This window comes from Saimiri boliviensis, chromosome 18 (genome assembly GCF_048565385.1).
Source record: "Saimiri boliviensis isolate mSaiBol1 chromosome 18, mSaiBol1.pri, whole genome shotgun sequence".
NCBI classification, from domain to species: Eukaryota; Metazoa; Chordata; class Mammalia; order Primates; family Cebidae; genus Saimiri; species Saimiri boliviensis.
Window position 1 is genome coordinate 16,857,171 of NC_133466.1, and position 22,105 is coordinate 16,879,275.

Consider the following 22,105-nt stretch of genomic DNA (forward strand, 5'->3'; position numbering starts at 1 on the left):
TATAGTAAAATAATTAGAATGTGATGAGTTTGAGTCTTTCTTACCTTTGTAAAATATAATTTATTTAATTCTAAGCTTACATAACTTATGGTAGCCATGTTTTATCCTTTAGGGCCACATATCAGTCATAATTAGCACCCTGGCCATGGAGTGAGGCTGAAAACCAAACCAAATCCTACATAAAGTATGGGTCCAGGCAGAAGAGTATTTGTTTTTTCTGATCTAATTGCCATTAATGAACTCTTTTGATAGTAAGAATATCAGAAGTATAAATGCTTCATGACTGAGTGATCATATTTTTGAGATAAGGCAATATAGAGCCATATACATACATCACTATCTATCTATCATCTTTTTATCAATCATCTACCATCTATCTATCATTTATCATCTAGCTATCTAGCTAGCTAGCTATCATCTATCTTTCAATCTATCTGTCTGTTTATCTGTCTATATCTGTCTGTCTAATCTATCCTCTATAAATGTTGTGGACATGACTGTTGTTATTTTGTTATCGTAACTTCTTTCATATATTCTGATCCTATGTTGAGTCACAAAAATTCAAGCTAATGTTCAAAAAGATGATGGAAGTGTCAGTGATACAGTTGAGCCTCAACATACTCTAGGTTTTTTTTAAAAGCTGTATGCAGAGTGCAGGGGCTTCTGCATCTAAGTAGGTTGTTTGGCAAGATAATAGACATGGCATACAGAAAAACTTGTATGTCTTACATGAAAGTCTGTGTGTTTATGAGACGTATGTCACATTCCAGAGTGTGTACTATGTCAGTATATCTTCTAAATTTCTTTGGCCTGATAGAATCTGCTTAGAAAACAACCAAGTATAAACAAATTTCTTCTGTTTTTGTATTGTAATGTGACTCTTGTTCTTACAGACATGCTATGCAAGGGTTGGGCATAGGTACAGCTTCTTGAAAGGAATTAATCAATACAATGTTATATAAAAACTTTAAAAGGACTTGACAACATGTAATCATGAGGATTCCTATCAGTATAGAAAAGTGTCAGCAATATTACCAGTCACCATTTATATATACTTTCTATTCCTTTCAAAAGGATTTTTTATTCTATAATAACTTATAAAAGAATTGTGGCAGTTGCTTTCCTTTTGATTCACGTAATTCTCTGTCCAGAAAGAAAATGCAAAGCATTAAAAGGACAGAATCATAAAAAAGGATGCCTCCAAGCAAAAGCCAGGGAATTTTATCCTCCTCTGTATTTTTAATTGAAGAGGGACATGAAAAAAGACATGACCAGTGACAGAAAAGGGTGAATTTCTGTCTTTTTTTGTTCTTTTATAAAATGGCCAGAAACGTGTTTGTGATAACAAGTCTGGCAACTTGCTTGGCTTCAATAACTTGCAAAAGAAATAATAAAATTATTAAAAATGAAAATGAAATCTTTCATTTTTTTTCACCAGTGAGGAGAGTTGGTCAAAGAAATTGTCCTGGGAAGTTTGTTTCCTCATCACTTAAGAAAGCTATGATATAATTAAACAAATGACTTGTGTTTTTCATCATAAAGATTATGAGTAGAATGATCAAATTAGAAGACATTTAAAAATGCTTACTTGATATACTATAACTTGAGAAAGAATCAACCAAGTATTTTTAAAGGAGCATTTAAATTAAATGATAATAAACTGATAAACAATCAATCCAATTTAAATACTAAAAAAAATGCTGTGAAGTTCATTCTTTTTTAAAATACTAAGAAGAATATGAATCAGTAGATGTCACAAATCAGTGCTATTTCTGCTTGAATAAAGATTCTGATGTTACGTAGACTCAAAAGTGTTGCTCTAAACCAGGAGTTCCCAAATTTCAGCATTGATTGCAATCACACAGATACTGGGCTCTAGCCCTGGAGTTGTTAATGTGATACATCTGAGGTGGGGCCTAAGAATTTGTATTTACAATTAGTTCCCAGGCAATGATGATTCTGCTGAATTGTGTACCACCCATTGAGAACCACAGCTATAAACAATATCATATATTGAGAATAGATACGATGATATAATATAAAATTGTAAAGAAATGCATGAACATGAAAACTGCCAGATTCACCATATGGTGTGTTTATGTTGGAGAAAGTAATATGGAAAGATTATATAGAATGTTTAACTCTATTAGAAGACAATATTTTAAATAATCTAAGTAGGTAGCAAGTATTCATTGCATCATTTTTATAGATTTTGCATTTTTATGATTATGAACATTTTTATGAACATTTTATGATTTATGTTTTATGAACATTTTATGATTACTTTTTAAAAATAAAATAACGTTGTTAATACCAAACTAAGGTTTGTATAAATTAAGTATGAATGATCAGGTACATTCTGTTAGCCAAAATGCATAGAATTGCTAGCTTTTGAGTTTCCTTTAATCAAATAGTATAAATAATGCAATCTAAAAAAAGCTTAGAATGTTGTTATATAAATGACATAATAGAAAAATTATTATAGTGACTTTGTTCAGTTTTACGTCTATTAGTTTATTTAACAAATATTATAGTGACTTTGTGGTTTCTGTTGAGTCTCAACAGCCCCCCTGGTTGGGGCCAGACACTGCCATGGCTGTCAGGCATTCAAAGGTGAATGAGACATGGTCTTCCTTTCAATGAATTTATATTCCCATAGGAGATTTGCAAATTGCTCTTTGCTTTTAGGGCACTAAGTGATTAAATTTTACTGGCTAAAAACTATAAAATAACCCTTAGCAAAACTCTTAACAACTATTCTTGCTCTTAATTTTTATGTTTTAATGTTATGAAAGCTCAGTTTAAAATATCGCAGCAATTAATTAATATTTTTTTTTTCTGCAGGCCAACCACTTCTTATGTACACATTGAGTGTACCTATTACATAATTTTAGATAAAATTTTAGTAGAATTTTAGTACACAGTCTTAGTTATATATTACCTGGAGGGAAATTCAAAACCAAACCAAACAAATAAACATAAGGCAAAACAAAAGCTTTGATTTTTCTCCAACCGAAAAAATCTTTCAGTGGCGTCTTCCTTCTCTGAAATATAAGATTATGTTTATAATAGATCTTAAAGGATATCTACCAGCTATTTTTAGGGGTTATTTTTACCTCCTCCTATTACTAACACAGATAGTTGTATATGAGTAAAAGCATGTCTCCTTTTCTGCTTTAATTTAATTAAATATAGCTGAAATGACAATTAAAGAACAGCCATTCACCCTTATACATTATAAAATTATTTATTTAAAAGCGAAACAATCTGTGGATATGGTTCGTAGCACAATTTCCCTCTCATAGTAAACGGAGAAATTACCAGCCACGTTTTAAAGTTTTGTGTTCTAAATTAAATCATGTTGTGCTCTAAATTGAATCCCATAAAACTCAAATATATTTTTTCTTTGTTAGGAGTTTTAAAATAGACAGCTTGAATAATTTTTCTTAATTAGGTTTTAAACCCAAAAAGGCCGGTAACTATATTTGTGATCTTTTATACAATTTATACTGAGCTGTCATTGCAAGCGAATCTAATTTTGGCTATTAGCATGTGAAAAATAAGTAAACCTTTTTTCTTTTACTCCTAAAATTTGGGAGTATGTTTGATAGTACTTTATTTATAAAACAAATTTCAGAATCATGATCAGAATTATGCTGATGCCACAATTTCATGTGAATTGACTTTATGGGAAACACGATATTTAAAATAAGTGTCTTGGTAGACTAATAAATGAGCAGGAAAAATAACACATGCTCCTTTATTTTTACAAACACTTTTATTCTAACCAGGAATTAGAGGTATGACAAACAAATTTTTAAGTTACATGATTATTTATTTAGTATTAATATTTCTGGTATAGCCAGTTCATTAAAAAAGAGCTACCTAAAGCTCCTGACATAAAATACTCAAAAACAAAAGTTATTATGCTTTATAACTCCTCAAGAATTTACTAAGAGCACCAACACTTGTTATACCTAGAAAAATGCAAGTTTGTGAACACATTTCTTCATGTCTTATTACATTTACAAGGTAAACAGCCCACTTTTGGTTCTAAATCATTGACTCATACTTGTGCACATCAAAAAATCTAATTTACATATTAATGACAAGAACACTATATATATATATATACATATATATTTCACTGGTATGACAGAAACCTACTGAAAAATCAATTGTAAACATCTACTAAAATGAATTTAAGTTAAAGTTGAGAAAACAAATGTGTGACAAACTTATCTCAAGACCTTTCCACCGTTCTCATTCTTAAGTAAAGAAGTTAGTAAGAAAACGAGTTTGCTCTCAAGAATTTTCCAGCCCATTTCTAGGCTTCTACTGTTTTAGGGTAACTCCTGATCTGCTGCGTTTAAAATAATGTTACCAATTCCATGAATATTTAATGGAAGCAGATCCCCATTTGACTGGACTCTCCCCCAACATAATTTTGCATCAACTGCCTATTTAGATTGCTGTAAAGATACTGCTGAGTATTAGTTTTCTTTTCTCCTGGAAGATTTATCTGTAATTTTCTGATGATTTATTTTCTTTTTCTGCTTTTGTACAGACAGGGTGTCACTATGTTGCCCAGACTGTTCTTGAACCCCTGGGTCCAAGCAATCCTCCTGCCTCAGCCTCCCAAGATTTCTGTTGTTTGCTAAAAGTAATATATTGTATTCTTCTGAGATTGCGAGTTCACACTTTTGGTCATATTAGATGGCCCTACCAGAGGGCCAAAGAACAATCCATCTCCCTTCTCATTCTTAAATAGGATGACAGAGATTCTAAAATAAACCAGTATTTGGTTTTCATCCTTTGTATTTATGCATAATGTTTACATGTAGTGCCTCTTGTGTAATTGGAAACATTTGGAAGTCTTGTTAAATTTATTTCTTACAATTAATTTGTATTTCCTAAAACAATAAAACAGATTATTGGAACCTACTTGAACTATAAAAACTTTTGACCCAGTCAGGATCCAGGGCAAACTGAACATTTTTCCTCTTAGAACTAGCCCTTCACCATGCTTTCATTTTCAAACCCTTAATCCATAAAATTGGGTGGAAATACCCTGCTGTGTTCATTGATAGCCTAAATAAGAACTTCACACCTTCTCAGTTCCCTCATTTCTGAAATGAGCTCAATTTCTCCATTCTCTGTATTATACCTATTATTTCTTGTATTTCTTGTTTTTCCAAAGCATGGAAATTAACTCATTCCAAACCAAATTCTAGCATATTTTGAAGATTTACTTCTGAGAGTTGTTTTGGACTGCACATTTCACGTAATGAACTATATTATTGGTCTGAAGACAAGAGAGTGTCAGAATCTATGCACATTTGATTCAGGTGCCCTGGTACAAGATTGCATATGGAAGTGGTAGGTTTTAGAGTAAGTGACAAAACCAATAATATCATATTCTTTTGTATTTAATTCTTCTACGTTTTCTATCATTTTTTAGTCTTTTTTTTTTTTTTGAGATGGACTTTCATTCTTGTCACCCAGACTGGAGTGTAGTGGTACAATCTAGGCTCTCTGCAGTCTCTGCCTCCTGAGTTCAAGCAATTCTCCTGTCTCAGCCTCCCAAGTAACTTGGATTACAGGTGTACACCACCTTGCCCAGCTAACTTTAGTATTTCTAGTAGAGACAGGGTTTCACCATGTTGGCTAGGCTGGTCTTGAACTTCTGACCTCAAGTGATCGACCCACCTTGGCCTCTTAAAGTGCTGGGATTACAGGAGTGAGCCATCATGCTTGGCCTTCTTTTTAATGATTATGAGGATTTTTCTGTCTATGATTCTGGCTAGACAGCCCTATTAATTAATTCGCCTAGAGCTAATACTGTTAATTGGCATTATTTGCACAGAAGCAGCTAACTAATCTTTGCAAAATTACTAGGTAGCAAATTATTTGCTTGCATATTGGAGAAAAATGATACAAGTATTTCTTTAAAAACTTTGAATCTGAATATGAAAATAAAATTTGTATTCTTATAGCCACATCTCTTCATATGTCTTATATAACACTCATTTGACACAATGTAAGTTTAATTTTTTTAAAAAGAAAAACATTAAAAACCCACAGAATACTTTGAGGTAATAGTACACTGTCATTATATTTTTGCCAATTTCAAGAAGAAAAGTAATAATATAAGAAGTGATTTATTTTCTCACTGACTCAGTGTTTTGTTTTCATTGTGGTGCAGGGCTAATGTAATTTTCAAGGATTTTAGATATTTATTTTGTGTGATTTCCCTAGACCAAACTGTATCCTTTTTGAATTTTGCTACTTTATAACAGGAAACAATTTTGCAGCAAATTGAACTGGTTGGATTTTACAGCTCTTCTTTAGAACATCTCCTTCCCCACCCCCACCTTTTCTTTCATCAAGCTACAATTACCCAGAGTCCACACAACATATTACTTGATTTTTCTTCTTACGAGAACTTCTAATCACACAGAAAAAATAATAATTTTCCTCCTAAATGTTCTGTTATAGAATTTTCCTTTCATAAAGCATCTATCTATGTCGCCTATTACAGTGATTAAAATCAGTTTCATGCAGTGCCAACAAGAGGATCATTTCTCTCCCTCAAAGAACTATTGTAAACACTTAATCCCCTTTATTTATATTATTCCTACTGTAGAAGGCCTCTTTTATGATATCTTATTCTAGGGTCACATTGTCATGTCTGTGATCTTTATAGGTGCACAAATTCTTTCATCTTGTTCCAATATTTGCTTTAGACATGGATAAGATTTGATTTTGACTTGGGTAGTCCACACTGCAGCAGCAACTGACTTATCAGGATCCAAACACTCTCCCTGCCATCTGTGGGGAGTTGGCACATCCAAACTAGACAACAGATCAGATTATGAGGTCTTCTCTGACCACATGTGTTCAAAATAAAATCGAACTCCTCTTTATGGCCTCCATCACATTAGGAAAATTCCAGAATACACTGCCTTCTAGTCCTTTTTTTCTACTCCCTACAACTGGTATTTAAGCAAATACTTTTTAAACATTAAGAAGCTTACACCTTACTGAACTTTCCACCTTGGGCAGAATGTTACAAACAGCTCCCTTATGGCACCAGGTTTGCCTGCTTACCAGAAGGAAGTCTCAGGGAATACCACTTCATCCCTCAGCCACCCACTATCTGCAGGCATCCTTTAGAGGCTAAAGCTCCTGTATCAGAGATTGGTCTTCTAAGTAGAGCCAGGTTTGCATTATCACATTTAACCCTGCTTTGAAAGGACAGGCCTACTCAAATAGAAGATGACTCTCCTCCTCCACTAGTTAGGTTTTCCAAGGGATTAAGTGAAGGGGTCTTCATCTCAGAATACCAGAATTCGCTAGGTTTTATTATATATTAACAATGTGCGTTTGGACAATTTTGCTACTTAAACTGTGAGTTTCAATTTCCTCATCTTTAATGAGTTTAATGATATAATACTTATGTCATGGAGTTGTTATAAGAAGTAAAGATATGGTATAACAGTTCCTGGTGAAATATAGGCAATCAAGTATTACTATTATTTTCTTTTTAACATCAATACTCTGAATTAGCTGGGCATGATGGCTCATGCCTGTAATCCCAGCACTTTAGGAGGCTGAGGTGGGTGGATTAATTGAGGTTAGGAGTTTGAGACCAGCCTGGCAACCATGGTGAAATCCCGTCTCTACTAAAAATACACAAATTAGCTGGGCGTGGTGGCACATACCTGTAATCCCAATATTCAGGAAGCTAAGGAAGGAGAATCATTTGAACCTGGTAGAGGAAGGTTGCCATGAGCTGAGCATGCTACTGGACTCCAGCCTGAACAATAGGGTGAGACTCCATCTCAAAACAAAAACAAAAACAAAGAAAAATCCTCTGAGTTGGATAATGATAGAGCTTTCTGGAAAAATGATGGTTGAAATGTACCTCAATAAGGGTCCAACCTAGACATATCTTTAACAGATGATTTTATTTTTATTTACATCTTAATATGTGTTTTTACAGTATAAAGGTAAGTATATCCAATATCCATTATTCTATAGTATTTTTGTATCACACTGAAACATACCTGCTAATGAGTTCATTGCATGTGAAATTATTGATTTATTGGCACTTAGTTACATTGTATTATACAGATTTTTTGCTAGATTATTTCTGGTGTTGAAGTATGTTTTGTGATATTGGGAGTATGGGTTAGAATGTGGTGTTATTTTTTCCCTAAATAGAAAAAAAATTGAATATGAGCTTATGCCTTCTGAAAACTCACTATTCAACATAATTTTAGAAATGGAAATATTTAGGTAACAAGGATTGCATTTTCTATGTCATTCAGTCCCCTGTAAGCTAACAAAATCTCTGTTTGAATGTCTTTCACTTTCAAACTCCAAGGAAAAATGTATTTTTCCTGACTTGCTCGTTATTTTTATGCTCAAATCCAAGCGCTATGACTTCTTTTGCAAGTAGCTCTTTACTGACTTGCTTTCTTAAAGTTGACCAATTTCCACTTAGCGGTCTTCTGTTAGTTATTCCTGGACACCTGTCACATATAACAGGGGTCGCCAATCCTGAGTCCGTGGACCGAACTGTTAGGAACTGGGCCGCATAGCAGCAGGTGAGCTAGTGAAGCTTCGCTGTATTTACAGCTGCTCTCCATCACTCACTCTAATTACAGGTATTGAGCCACTTACGACCTATGCAACTTACGACCATTCGACTTTACGACCACAATCGCTAGCCACGACTGCTCCGGGTCTGGCAGCGCAAACGTTGCCCAGCTGGGCAGACCACAGTGCGGACCAGCTTCTGGCAGCACTACCATCTCCGCGTGCACCATTTCAACTGTACATACAGCCTACTCAACTTAGGACCAAATCGTGTTACCACCGTTCTGCGGTCCCGACCATGGTGGTAAGTCGAGCACTAGCTGTACTGCCTGAGCTCCCCCTCCAATCAGATCAGCATCGGCATTAGAGTCTCATAGGAGCGTGAACCCTATTGTGAACTGTGCCTGCGAGACACATAACTTGTGTGCTCTTTATGAGAATCTAATACCTGATGACTTGTCACTGTCTCCCATCACCCCCAAATGGGACTGTCTAGTTGCAGAAAAACAAGTACAGGGCTCCATTGATTCTAAATTATGGTGAGTTGTATAATTATTTAATTACATGTTACAATGTCATCATAATAGAAATAAAGTACACAACTAACGTGATGCGCTCGAATGGTCCCCAAACCACCCTCCACCCTGGTCAGTGGAAAATTGTCTTCCATGAAACTGGTCCCTGGTGTAAAAAAGGCTGGGGACTGCTGGTAAATAACATTATTGAACTCTATTGATGTTGATACTCTTTTCTTAATCTATTTGATATAAGAAAATTCTTCTTTTGAGTCACTTGTTTGCTAGCTCCTCAACCTTTTCTTGTTTTCTGAAGATTAATGTTTATCAATGTTTTTTCTTGTTGGCCTTCAGAGTCTCATAATTTCAGGTATTGCTTTCCAGCAGGATGTACCATAAAGCTTAGTTCTAGTCCAGTTCTAAAGTTCTTCTAAATTGTTTATTTATTTATTTTTTTGAGATGGAGTCTAGCTCTGTCTCCCACGCTGGAGTGCAGTGGCACAATCTTGGCTCACTGCAACCTCTGCTTCGCAAGCTCAAGCAATTCTCCTGCCTCAGCCTCCTGAGTAGCTGGGATTACAGGTTCATGCTACCATGACTGGATAATTTTTGGATTTTAGTAGAGAGGGGTTTTTACTACGTTGGCCAGACTGGTCTTGAACTTCTGACCTCACGTTATCTGCTCACCTCGGGTTCCCAAAGCTGGGATTACAGGTATGAGCCACCACACCCAGCCTAACATTCTCCTAATTTGTATATGTTTTTCTGATATTACCAAGATGTCCCACAGACATCTTACATTTAAAATAAGTAAACTGATCATCTTTATCTCAAACACTGAGCCTGTATTTTTGACATCCCTATTTGTATTCATGGCATTATCATTCTTCTAGTCACCCAGATTTAAAATCTTCATCACCACAAACACCTGATTTCCCTTCATTACTCACAGATAATTAATGTCCACATCTTATATTTTTAGACGCAGAATTTATTGAATCTATTTCTTAATTTCTACCTCAATTTTTATCACCCTAGATCAGACCCTAATTGCCACTGTGCTGCCCACCTACAATAATCCATCAATGAGTTTTATCACATCTTGAAGACTGTGGAGAATTTTGACAGTTAAAGATGGAGGGAGATAATATATACAAAGGGCATATATTTATTTGGAGATCTCTGATTCATTTTAGAACATTTAAACAGTTGTACTGGGAGAGAGTCATACAGGTAAAAGAGTAATGAGATCTGAATGCAACTTGGAATAAGATCCTGAGTACCAGACTATTAAGAAATATTCATTAATATGCTTTTCTTCCATTTTATTTTTTATTTGGTATTCATAGTACCTAGTAAAATACTTTTCATGTTTTTAATGTTCAAAAATTCTTCTTTCAACAAAGAAATCTATTATAAGTATGTTAAATTACTAAAATGCACCTTGATTTATTTCTTTTAAAAGTATGCAGGACACGTAAACTATTATTTTGCTTCTACAGTTCATCTTGTAAGTATTTAAACACATTAAAATATGTTTTAATGTTTTTCTTAATTATTCACTGTCATATATACATATCACTGAATATATTACAGACATACATGTATTGTATATGTAATATATTACAAGAGAAATGATTAATTGAAGGGGCTTATCTGGTGTCAGAGTTTTGCTTTGCTTTTGAATTCTTATTTAGTCTGCTCTATTTACTGAATGTCCATCTCTGTGTAATATGTGAAAAGCCCCCTGAGTTAAAAATAGTTAATTATGGGAAAGAGCTCATCTCTTGGTACATAACCATATCATTCATCTTATACGGGTGATACATTTATAATGCATTGATTCAAATACATGTGGCTTTTAACTTTTGCAGAAACTATAAAGTCATACATCATAGATTAATATTCTTCTCATTCCTTCCCCCGTCCCCCCTCCCCGCGCCACATTCATACACAAAGGTCTCTTGTGGTTAGTGATATTAATCCATTCCTGTGGTTTTGCAGTCAAGAGGAATATAGTGCAGCAAGCCTCCTGGTTTAAAACAAAAAGGCTTAGGGTGTTCTTTGGCTTTATGTTGCCTTGGCTTTCTCCAGAGGACAGCATCCATGAGAGGGATTTTGCTTTGTTTTTCTAATTATCAGCAGCTGGGTGAAACAGCTTCCAAAGGGGGAGAAAACAACACAGAGGATTTTAAGTCATGCTACTAACAGGTGTTCCCAGAGGTCAAGTTCTTAAACAACCCTAAGAGTAAGATGAGATGCACTTTATAGCTGAACTATTCCTGATAGTAGAGGGAAAAATAATCAGGAATTTGCATACAATAGCTGATTAGGACCCCTTCCCAGTATATTAAATAGACTTATTTTTTCAAAAGGCAATTTTGGATAAAGATAGCTAATAGTGTGCTAATGTGAAATGACTACACAGCATAATTTCATTTTGGCTTGTTTTGTTACAGCTCCCCTTGCCATATCTCCATTATCAGTTCCTACCCCACACATTCATACACACTCAGATGTGTACACACTCATGTGAGTGCACACATATTGCATATTTGATGATAACATTGTCCAAGCTGTTGTGATGACATCCAGGGTCATTCACCTATGGTTTTATGCAATTATAAACAAAATAGAATTCAGAAAGAGCACAAAAACATATTGTGAAATAGCTCTGTGGGCTAATCCTGAATGGAGAGACTCATCAAATTATTTAGATACTTATCTTGAATTTATAAAAGCTGGCATAAATCTTAGTTTGAAAGATTTAAGCAAAAAGAGATGGGTACTGAATAATATAACAGCATAAAAGTATTCTTAAATAAATATAAGCCTATCTCAAATTTATAGCAAAATAACGACCCCAAAGAGGTTATCCCTCACATAAAGGTTGCAGTGTTAGCAATCTGAGCATTCTGTCAGAGCTTTCAGAAGATGATTAAAGTAGCCTTTAAGCATCAGCACTTGCTGGGCTCTTTCACCAGCTTGTGAAAATTTGCCACCTCATGGTGGCCTGGAGTGTAGTCAAAGGCCAGTCAGTGTTGGAGAGAGAAGCAATGGCAGTAAGAGAGAGGAAGACAAGAGCAGTTAAGCCAAGACACTCAGTCTGTAGGCCCACATTTCTTCCACTCCAGCATACTAGAGGAGCTACTCCCAGAAGACAAGGAAGAGACAGCTCCAATCCAGACCTTGCTTTAGGCAGCTTCAGCAGCCTACTGTGACCATCTGGGTTTCAGCTCCAGTTCAGGCAGGTGTGAAAGGAGAAGTTAATTTTTACATTGAATTTTAGATTAAATTTTAAAAGGTATATATTTTAGTCGTTAAAAGTTGCCAAAATAGTTTAGAATCTGCTCAAATGTCGCTAATGGTTAAGAGAGGAAGATTGATGAAACGTAGTTGAAGGTAATGATTACAAAAAAATAAAATCACTGAGTGAGGATACTGGACCATGATTCTCTCAGGTGGATGACATTGAATTGGCTCTCTGCTGATAAATCTTTAAAAATTCATGAAATAACCTTCCCCTTCCCCTACCCTACCCCCCATTACCTCTTTAATGTAAGTGTAAAATTAAAGACTAAAAAACTGCCTGCTTTTCTGGGCAAAGGCAAAATCTGTATTTAAGGGTGTTAATTATCACTCAATGACTCGATCTGAGTTCCACTTCATTACATTTTTATTATCATCAGCTATGTCTTGGGCTCTCAAGTTTTATGTAAGTTTGTATCATATGCAAATTCATTTGTTATTTCAGTTTTTTTTTTCTGTCATCTTTATTTTGAATTAACAAACTATTAAATACAAAGTATGTTTTACTATCCCCAAAATGTATGCCCAGTTCTGTTACTTTACAATTTTTTTCTCTTTAAAATTATTTTTTAAGGTGAAGAGTTGTTACTGGTGGTAGAGACAATATCATGGCACAATTTTCAGTAAAAGCTGTAGTTTTGGCTTTTAACTAAAATCTATGCTCATACAAATACTATTTAAAATTAACTTTCTCAACAAATATGTTTTCTATACAATTTGAATATTTTGTTTATACGTGTCATCAGTAGGTAATATTTATGTCAACAAATTATCATTTAGTAGAATTTCCTGGGAATAAAAATCATTTTTAAAGACTTTTACTAACCTAATTCTGCTTTACAAAACAAGCTGTTTATTAATATAAGAGTCCAGGAAAAAATATTTCTGAAAGAACTAAACATGATGTTCATTGACCTAGAACACCTACGGAGGGAACATGAGTGACCCTAAGATGGCAAAGGGTGACTCTCCCAACCTTCTCTCTACTATGCAGCATCTTTATTCTCTCTTCCAGTTGCAGGTTTTTCCCTATCAGGAAACTAGGTTTCCTAGACTCACTCAGTTCAAATTCTTCATTCCACCAAGATCTTGAATATATCTGAATATAAACATATCACTGCAAATGAATTATAAATTATCTTGAGTGCATCCATAGTTATTTTAAGGCACCCTAACGTAAGCATATTACAGGTGCAATAAATAGTATGGCTTTCACGAGACTGAAGTTGGCAGAGCCAACAACTCACATTTTTACTCATATTAACATCTGTGTTCACAATACGGCTTTGAATATTCATATCTGCCCTGATTTTCCTGTCTCTAGAAATTTCCAGCCCCTATGCCCTGCTGTATTTTGGCCATTTCTAGACGCCACTCAAAGTTTTTCAGTCTTTGCAATTTTTGTTTTTCTTTTGTCAGCATTTTCATTTATCCCAGATCTTCCTCTCAGTACACAGATTTTTCCACTTATTTTCAGCTTTCCTTATCTTCTGAGCTCCAGCCCTTGCATGACTGTTTTTCTAGCCTTTTGTTCAGTGGTTAGCTGACCAGGCCCACTACTCCTTTGGATTTTGGATCTTCTTGGTTAGTGAACTGAATGATTACCATGTTTTCTTTACCTCAGCTCTAATGAACTTTATTTGAACTACAGTCTTTAGTTCTCCTCTGGCTGCGACTTCTACCCTGGGAAAGACAACCATTACTTGAGAATTCTGGTTAATCAAAATGTGGCTGTTCTTGAAAAATGGTCTAACATTAATGAATCTGACACCCAAACAGAAACATAACTATATTTGCAATCTGGCTTTTGTAGAATTTAAAAAAATAAATAAAGGCTATGGTCATATTTTTATTTTTTAATTCGGTCAACCAAATCAAGGCTGCTTCTCTTCTTTTTTTTATTCTAAAGGCTTGTGCTCAATAAAATGCACATGATTTTTTGCCAAGCAATTCTTTTTTTTTTTTTTCCCTCTTAATTTTTAAGCCCATGGGTATTTCAGGGGAAATTCAACCCACATGTTTCTGATTCATTTACACTTAATTTATTAAAATGTTGTTTTGTAAGAGTTATTTGATGTCCAAGGGCCTTATGAGTCTTTTTATATGACTTTTTATGCCATTTTTTTTCCTCAAAAACAGGAAGTGGTATTTTGCTAAGAACTGAAACTCCAAAAGGGTTGAATTTCATATGAATCACATAAAGGACACTAAGACGATTATATCTCTCCTGGGTCATTTGCTTTGAAAGAGCACCTGAAACAGTTATCTGCTTAGACTATATGTTGTTAGTGAAATTCCAGTTTCTCCAGCACAATTCTAAAATCTCCTAAAAAGGGAGACTTTGAAAGTCAATCTTTAAAAGGACACGCAAAATGAATCCACTTAACTCAATATATAAATATAATGTTATTTATTAGGACAAAGTGTTATATAACATAGGCATCTACCATGCGATAGCCTAAGGAAACCACTACAGTCTGTTTATTTAAATTGAAACATTCCTTAATTCCCTCATCTCACTCCAAGAAAGGAACTTTGTATAAAAAGGGGCAGAAAAGGAGATTGCAATAGATTAAGCAAACAGAATGTGTGTGTTCAATGACAATAAGAAACACTATAATGTATATCTAGGTCATTCTTTCTTACTGAAGCAACAATTTTTTAGCCAGAGACTTTTTTTTTTTTTTTTTGAGACAGAGTTTCGCTCTTGTTACCCAGGCTGGAGTGCAATGGCGCGATCGCGGCTCACTGCAACCTCCGCCTCCTGGGTTCAGGCAATTCTCCTGCCTCAGCCTCCTGAGTAGCTGGGATTACAGGCACGCGCCATCACGCCCAGCTAATTTTTTTTGATTTTTAGTAGAGACGGGGTTTCACCACGTTGACCAGGATGGTCTCGATCTCTTGACCTCGTGATCCACCTGCCTCGGCCTCCCAAAGTGCTGGGATTACAGGCTTGAGCCACCGCGCCCGGCCAGCCAGAGCCTATTTAAATCGCAGATGTGTAATATTTTATTTGTGACAAAGAAACATTAGAATGCTTATATAATGGGCTGAACTTCCTCGGATACACAGTTTTTACTAGTAGAGCACTGAGGCCTCCTCTCTAGAATGTTTGACTTCATGAGCAGCTCTGGGGTCGCTGAAAGAAATCCAGAACCAAAGGCCCACCAAAGGGTTCTTCTGATTGGTTTAGTTTCCAGTGCTGACAAGTCTAATGAAGAGATCCAAATACCACTGAGAATAACCCAGAGTAGCGTTTTGGATCAAATCTTCAGCAGCTGAAATCAAAACAAGAAAAAAATTGTTAAGAAAAAGTTATCTAGGGTATAAAGGAATTAAATTAGAAATAAAATTTCTTTGTAAAAGAACATAATGATGTGGAGAATGAACAGAGGATGACAAAATCCTAGAAGTAGAATGGATAAAGTACTTAAAGTAGAAGATGAAGTTTCAAAAGAAAGAAACCCAGTAAACTGTCAGAGGAAATACAAAGATAATTATTAAAGCTGAAGTTGTATTTTCTTAAATCCAAAATACTTTGCTTACTTGTTGGAAATATTAGAATTTCTAAATACAGGAAATGCATGAAGTGCAGTCATTACATCATCCATAATATTCTGCCACACCCAGTTATTCACTTCAGAGCTCTAGATGGATACCTATGCAAAGTCTTTGATGTAACATCATGTAGCAGTACTGAAACTTATGTTTTACAAAACACCCAAGCTTTGCATTTATCTAGAAATCTACTATCCCTGATGTGTTGATTGCCTGAAAATAGAGAGGAATTTCCCTTTAGCACCAACTCTGTTGATTATGACATCAACATAGTTCCCTCAGCCCCTAAATCATAAATACATGGGATAAACATCAGTATTCATGTGTGCTCTTTTTCTCCACAATATCTCATGATGTGTGCCTTCAACACTGATCCACAATTCCAGTTTCTTCAGAGAAAGCACATCTTGAGTAAAGAGAGAAGATGAGTATCACATGATTGGTATAGCAATATAAAGTTTTCATAATGTCTTAGAAACATTAATTAATTTCCAACGATGGACAAGCTATTTTTCTAAAACCTTTAAGTAGTAAAATTAAATTTAACACTCATTTCTTTAAGTGGATTGCAATTTACTGGAGGTGAGAGACATTAAAGAAATTATAATCCAAGATATTGTAATAAATGTTATACAAGGGATGCAAACTATTTTTTGGTTTCAGCTAGTTTCTTGTTCTGTTGCCCAGGCTAGAGTTTAGTGGTGTGAACTTGGCTTACTGCAGCCTCTATCTCCCAGGCTCAAGCAAGCCTCCTACCTCAACCTCCCAAGTAACTGGGATTGTGACTAATTTTGTAACTTTGTGTGTGTGTGTGTGTGTGTGTGTGTGTGTGTGTGTGTGTGTGTGATGAAATCTCACTACATTGTGCAGGCCACAAACTTATTTTAATAGCTACCAAAAATAATTAGAGTAGTATTTCAATTAGAGCTGTTAGGAATGGTTTTATGTAAGAGTTAGCCTGTGAGTTAGTAAGAATTTTAATAGGCATGAGTGAAAAAGAAGAAAGAAAGGATGAATGAAAGCAGGCAAGTAGAATGAGGTGAACTAAGGTAGTTAGAATAACAGCTCTACTGGGAAATCATATTGGAAGTTTAATTGGAGCTATGCTGTTGGTGACCATGAGAGCCAGACTAAGTAATCTGAATAAGTACATAGTGCATAGTTCATTAGACCCTGTGAAAATGGAAAATGCTTTCAAAATGGGGGGTGCGGAGTGGGAAGTAGGTGGCATGGCTACATTTGTGTTTTAGAGCTTGGCAGTAAAATGTAGGAGTTCTTAAATCAGAATCTATGAGTGGGCTTCAGTAGTTAAAAACCTGCAGAAAGTTGATTTGTTTTCTGGGACAAGTTTTATATCTTTTGTCAGTTTCTTTTAAGGAACATGATGTTTCAACAGTTTAACAATCATTGGGGTCTGTTGGGAGGCAATGTTCCATGAATAACTCCTTGCGCCTACATGTTCAGAGCTTTCTAAACAAAGAGTGCTGTCACCTAAGTTAAAGGTTAATTAAATAGCAAATAATCCTTGGAAGTCAGAGACAGATACTTGCAGAGAAATGTAGACATGTATCTCCCCGTATCCATATGTTTATATTTCAGGATGGTAAAGCAGTGACACTTGTCTCAGCTATGAGAAACAATTTGTTTAGATTCTGGAACAAAGTTTTCTTTCTCTCTCAGGGAGCATGGGCAGTTTTGTGAGTAGTTCCTGAACAGGTGCTATTTTCATAACTTGAAGCGTCCTCCCCTGTGGTGTGAAGCTTGCTGCATGACATCTTATCGTATCATGGGAAACCAGCACAAGTTCCTCTATGGAAAAACATTCTTTCCCCAATCAGAACACTTGTAACTATGTATATGTACGTATGTATGTATATAGCTCTGGCGCACTAATTTTTGTGCTTGCAGAGTAACATCTCGGGCTCTTTGCAGTTTTGAACTAAATAGAACCAAATATAAATTAAATACCAGAATAATATTGAGTATCACAACTAAGATTTTTTCCATTATACAAGGATGTCTCAGCATTATTAAATCTATTGATATACTTTCATCACATGAAAAGATTGAAAAATGATGCAATCATATTATTAAATTTCAAAATATTTTGATAAAATGTTGCATTTCATTGCCAATAAAAAAAACAGACTCCTTAAACTAAGACATAGGATATTTTAACTATTTTAACTCTACTACTATGAGCCACAGGTAGAAACCTACTGTAAACATACTTAAGAGAGACAGAAAAAAGACATTTTAATATACTTAGCAAAGGAGATTCACACCATTGGGGCCCTACTGCAAGCATATATAATAAAATAGTAGAAAAATTTTTATTATAATGAATAATAAAACATGGATACCTGCTAACATTCCTTTATATTTTTCTATAAAATACTATAATTCTAATTTTGATGATAAATCATGCAATATTTGTAGATTAAATAATTATTACACAAAAATATATTTTTCAAAGTGTGTCCCTAAACCAGCAGCAACTACATGCCATAAACTTATTAGAAATGCAGTGTCCCAGGCTCTGCACAGAACTGCTGAACCCAGTGAGTTATGCTGTAACAAGCACCATGGGTAGTTCCGACGCACCATAAAATTCCAGAACTACTAATATAGGAATTCAAGAAATTGTAATATACTTCAAGATAATTAAAGATAATAAACTGAAATAATCTTAGAACAATGTAAAATCTATAACATACACCTGAAAATAGCTTTATAAATACATATATTGCCTTACTAAATGTCAGAAGAATATATAGAGCTAAAAGATTTGTAAAATATGTGGGATAATATATCAACATCACCAGTATATAAAAAAGTATTCAAATAAAAGAAAAAGGGATAAAATATACTAAGAAAATAAATGAATGACCTATCAAATATGTAAAAATGTTCCAACTCAAACACTCATGAAAATTAATGCAACACTATAACATTTTTTATTCATTAGCTTGATAACACTGAAAGACCTAATACCCAGTATTGTCTAGGGTATAGAAAAACTCACACTCTTTGAAGTTTTTGTGGAATTATAGATCATTAAAGCTTCTCCTGGAAAAGGGATAATTTGGCATTACACATTAACATTAATGTCAGATTTGCTCTTTGTCCCCAAATTTATACATCTAGGATTTATTCTATAAGGATTCTTAAACATGTATAAAAGCATGAACTTATGTATGTGAATCAAAGCATTATTAACTAATAGCAAAACATGGCAATAACCTAAGTAATCTTTAAGAGGAAAACCATGTAATAAATTTGTGTGTATATGCAAATGTGTAGAAATGGAACTAGCAGAAATCACCCCTGAAAAATGGATACTTTATTGATAAAAGGGGGAAAAGAGAAACAGCAAAACCAACTTGAGAAAGAGAACGTTTCTCTTTCCAGTGTCATTGCTCAAATTCAAGGCCCTGTCTTTGCTCATGGGCCTTGGGACTGGGTGGGGGCATGTGCCCTAGAGATTGAGATTCAGGGATCAGATGCAGCTTGTTCACCTTGTTTGCTAGTACAGGAAATGCTGTGGATCTCCTCCAATGGATTCAGAAAGAGTCGAAAGTGGAGATTCAATTTAAGTGGAGTTTAGCTACCACTGAAAAGGAAGAAGAGCTCATGTTTGAAATGATAGCACTTGAGAACCTTCATATGAATGAATGTACTATAACTTAGATGATAGGACCAGTTTAATAGGTAATTTGTTCACTTTTCTGATTTCTTACTATGTTCACAACATTCATTAATAAATTTCTTTAAAGACTTTACATATGCGGTTGTCGAAACAAGACATAAAGAAAGAAAACACATAATAGCAATGAATACCTCTATCCTTATTATATCTAAAATAGTTTTAGATATAATAAGAATTAATATAACTAAATGTGCTAATACTAAACAAGTTCAAAATATATAGCACTGAATTTTATGAATAAGTGTCATAAATTACAAACATGAGTGACATTTGTTGAGAGAAAAAAACAAAGCAGAGCTTTTTGTTTTTAAAAATACAGGTGGCTCACACCTGTAATCCCAACACTTTGGGAGGCTGAAGAGGAGGATCACGAGGTCAGAAGGTCAAGATCATTCTGGCCAACATAGCGAAACCCTATCTCTACTAAAAATATAAAAATTAGCTGGGTGTGGTAGTGCATGTCTGTAATCCCAGCTACTCAAGAGGATGAGGCAAGATAATTGCTTGAACCAGGGAGTCGGAGGTTGCAGTGAGCTGAGATCACTCCACTGGACTGTACATTGGCCCCTATTCACCCTGGCTAGAACAACAGGGAGGCATACCAAGTCCCTAGGCTCCACACAGCAAGATGAACCTGGGTTTAGCCCATGAAAGCATTTTTTTCCTCCTAATTCTCTGGGCCTGTGATGGAAGTGTCTGCCACAAAGGTCTCTGATGTGACTTGAAGAGAGTTTCCCCATTGTTTTGGTAATTAACTTTTGGCTCTTCATTACTTTTGCAAATTTCTGCAGCCAGCTTGAATTTCTCCTCAGAAAGTGGGTTTTTCCTTTCTATCACCTCAGGCTGCAAATCTTCTGAACTTTTCTCTGTTTTCCTTTTAAAACTGAATGCTTTTAACAGCACCCAGTTACCTCTTGAATGCTTTGCTGCTTAGAAATGTGTTCTGCTACTTACACTAAATCATCTCCCTCTCGTTCATAATTCTTCAAATTTCTAGGCCAAGGGCAAAATGCCACCAATCACCTTGCTAAAACATAGCAAGAGTCACCTTTATTTCAGTTTCCGACAAGTTCCTCATCTCTATCTGAGACCACCTCAGCCTGGATTTCATTGTCCATATTTTTGTTAGCATTTAGGTCAAAGCCGTTTGACAAGTGTCTAGGAAGTTTCAAACTTTCTTACATCTTCCTGTTTTCTTCTGAGCCCTCCAAACTATTTCAACCTCTGCCTGTTACCCAGTTCCAAAATTGCTTCCACATTTTGTGGTATCTTTATAGCCATGCCCCATTACCTCAGTAACAATTTACTGTATTAGTTTGTTTTCATGCTGCTGATAAAGATATACCTGAGACTGGGTAATTTACAAAGAAAAAGAGGTTCAATGGACTCACAGTTCCACATGGTTGGAAAGGCCTCACAATCACAGTAGAAGGTAAAAGGCATATCCCACATGGCAGCAGGCAAAGAGGGAATTAGAGCCAAGGAAAAGGGATTTTCTCTTATAAATTCATCAGATCTTGTGACACTCAATTCCATGAGAACAATATGGAGGAAACTGCCCCCATAATCCAGTTTTCTCCCACTGGGGTCCCTCCCACGACACGTGGGAATTATGAGAGCTACAATTCAAGATGAAATTTGGGTAGAGACACAGCCAAATCATATCAATATATAAGACAATGTCTTCTGCAAATAGTAAGTTTGAACATTTCTCCCCCTTGCTCCCTCTGCTGAGTTATCACTTACTGTCCACATCCATCCATTGAATGCTGCAGCCCCTGTCAAGCTGCTCTGACTATGGCTATTTTCTATGTGTGCTATTTTCTATGTGTGCTACAAAGCACTCTCTCTTTGTCCCTTTAGGTACATGGGTGTTAATGGCTTTTTGATATTTTTAGCCTTAAGGGACCACAGCCCTAAGGGACCACATCAACATTTCTTCTAGTCTTGCCCATACAATTTTCCTACCTTAGAATATCTTTTAAACTCTATATTAACATACTAAAATGTATAAGGATCTAAGACTTAGTATAAAATGATAAAAACAATCTGCATTGTTCAAAAATATGTTGCTTTTTAAAAAGCTAAGTATGAAAAAACTTAAATATCTAAGGTTCTGAATCCTATACTATTGCTAATTTCTCTTTTAAGGATTTATAAATATTAATGCAAAGCACAATAAAACAATATGTAACATTTATACTGAGAATCACTGCTGTGAGAAATTGCTAACTTTAGCATATGTTGGGAATTCAGAATCTATTAAAACGTTATGAGTAATGCTGGATTTGTCTTTCAATGTTTTGTAATTGACTTTAGAGTCAGAACAATTTTTTTGTGAATTACATATTAGCTACAATTCAAATTAATCCATATGCCTTTATTTTATTTGAGAGCAGAAAATGCCAGG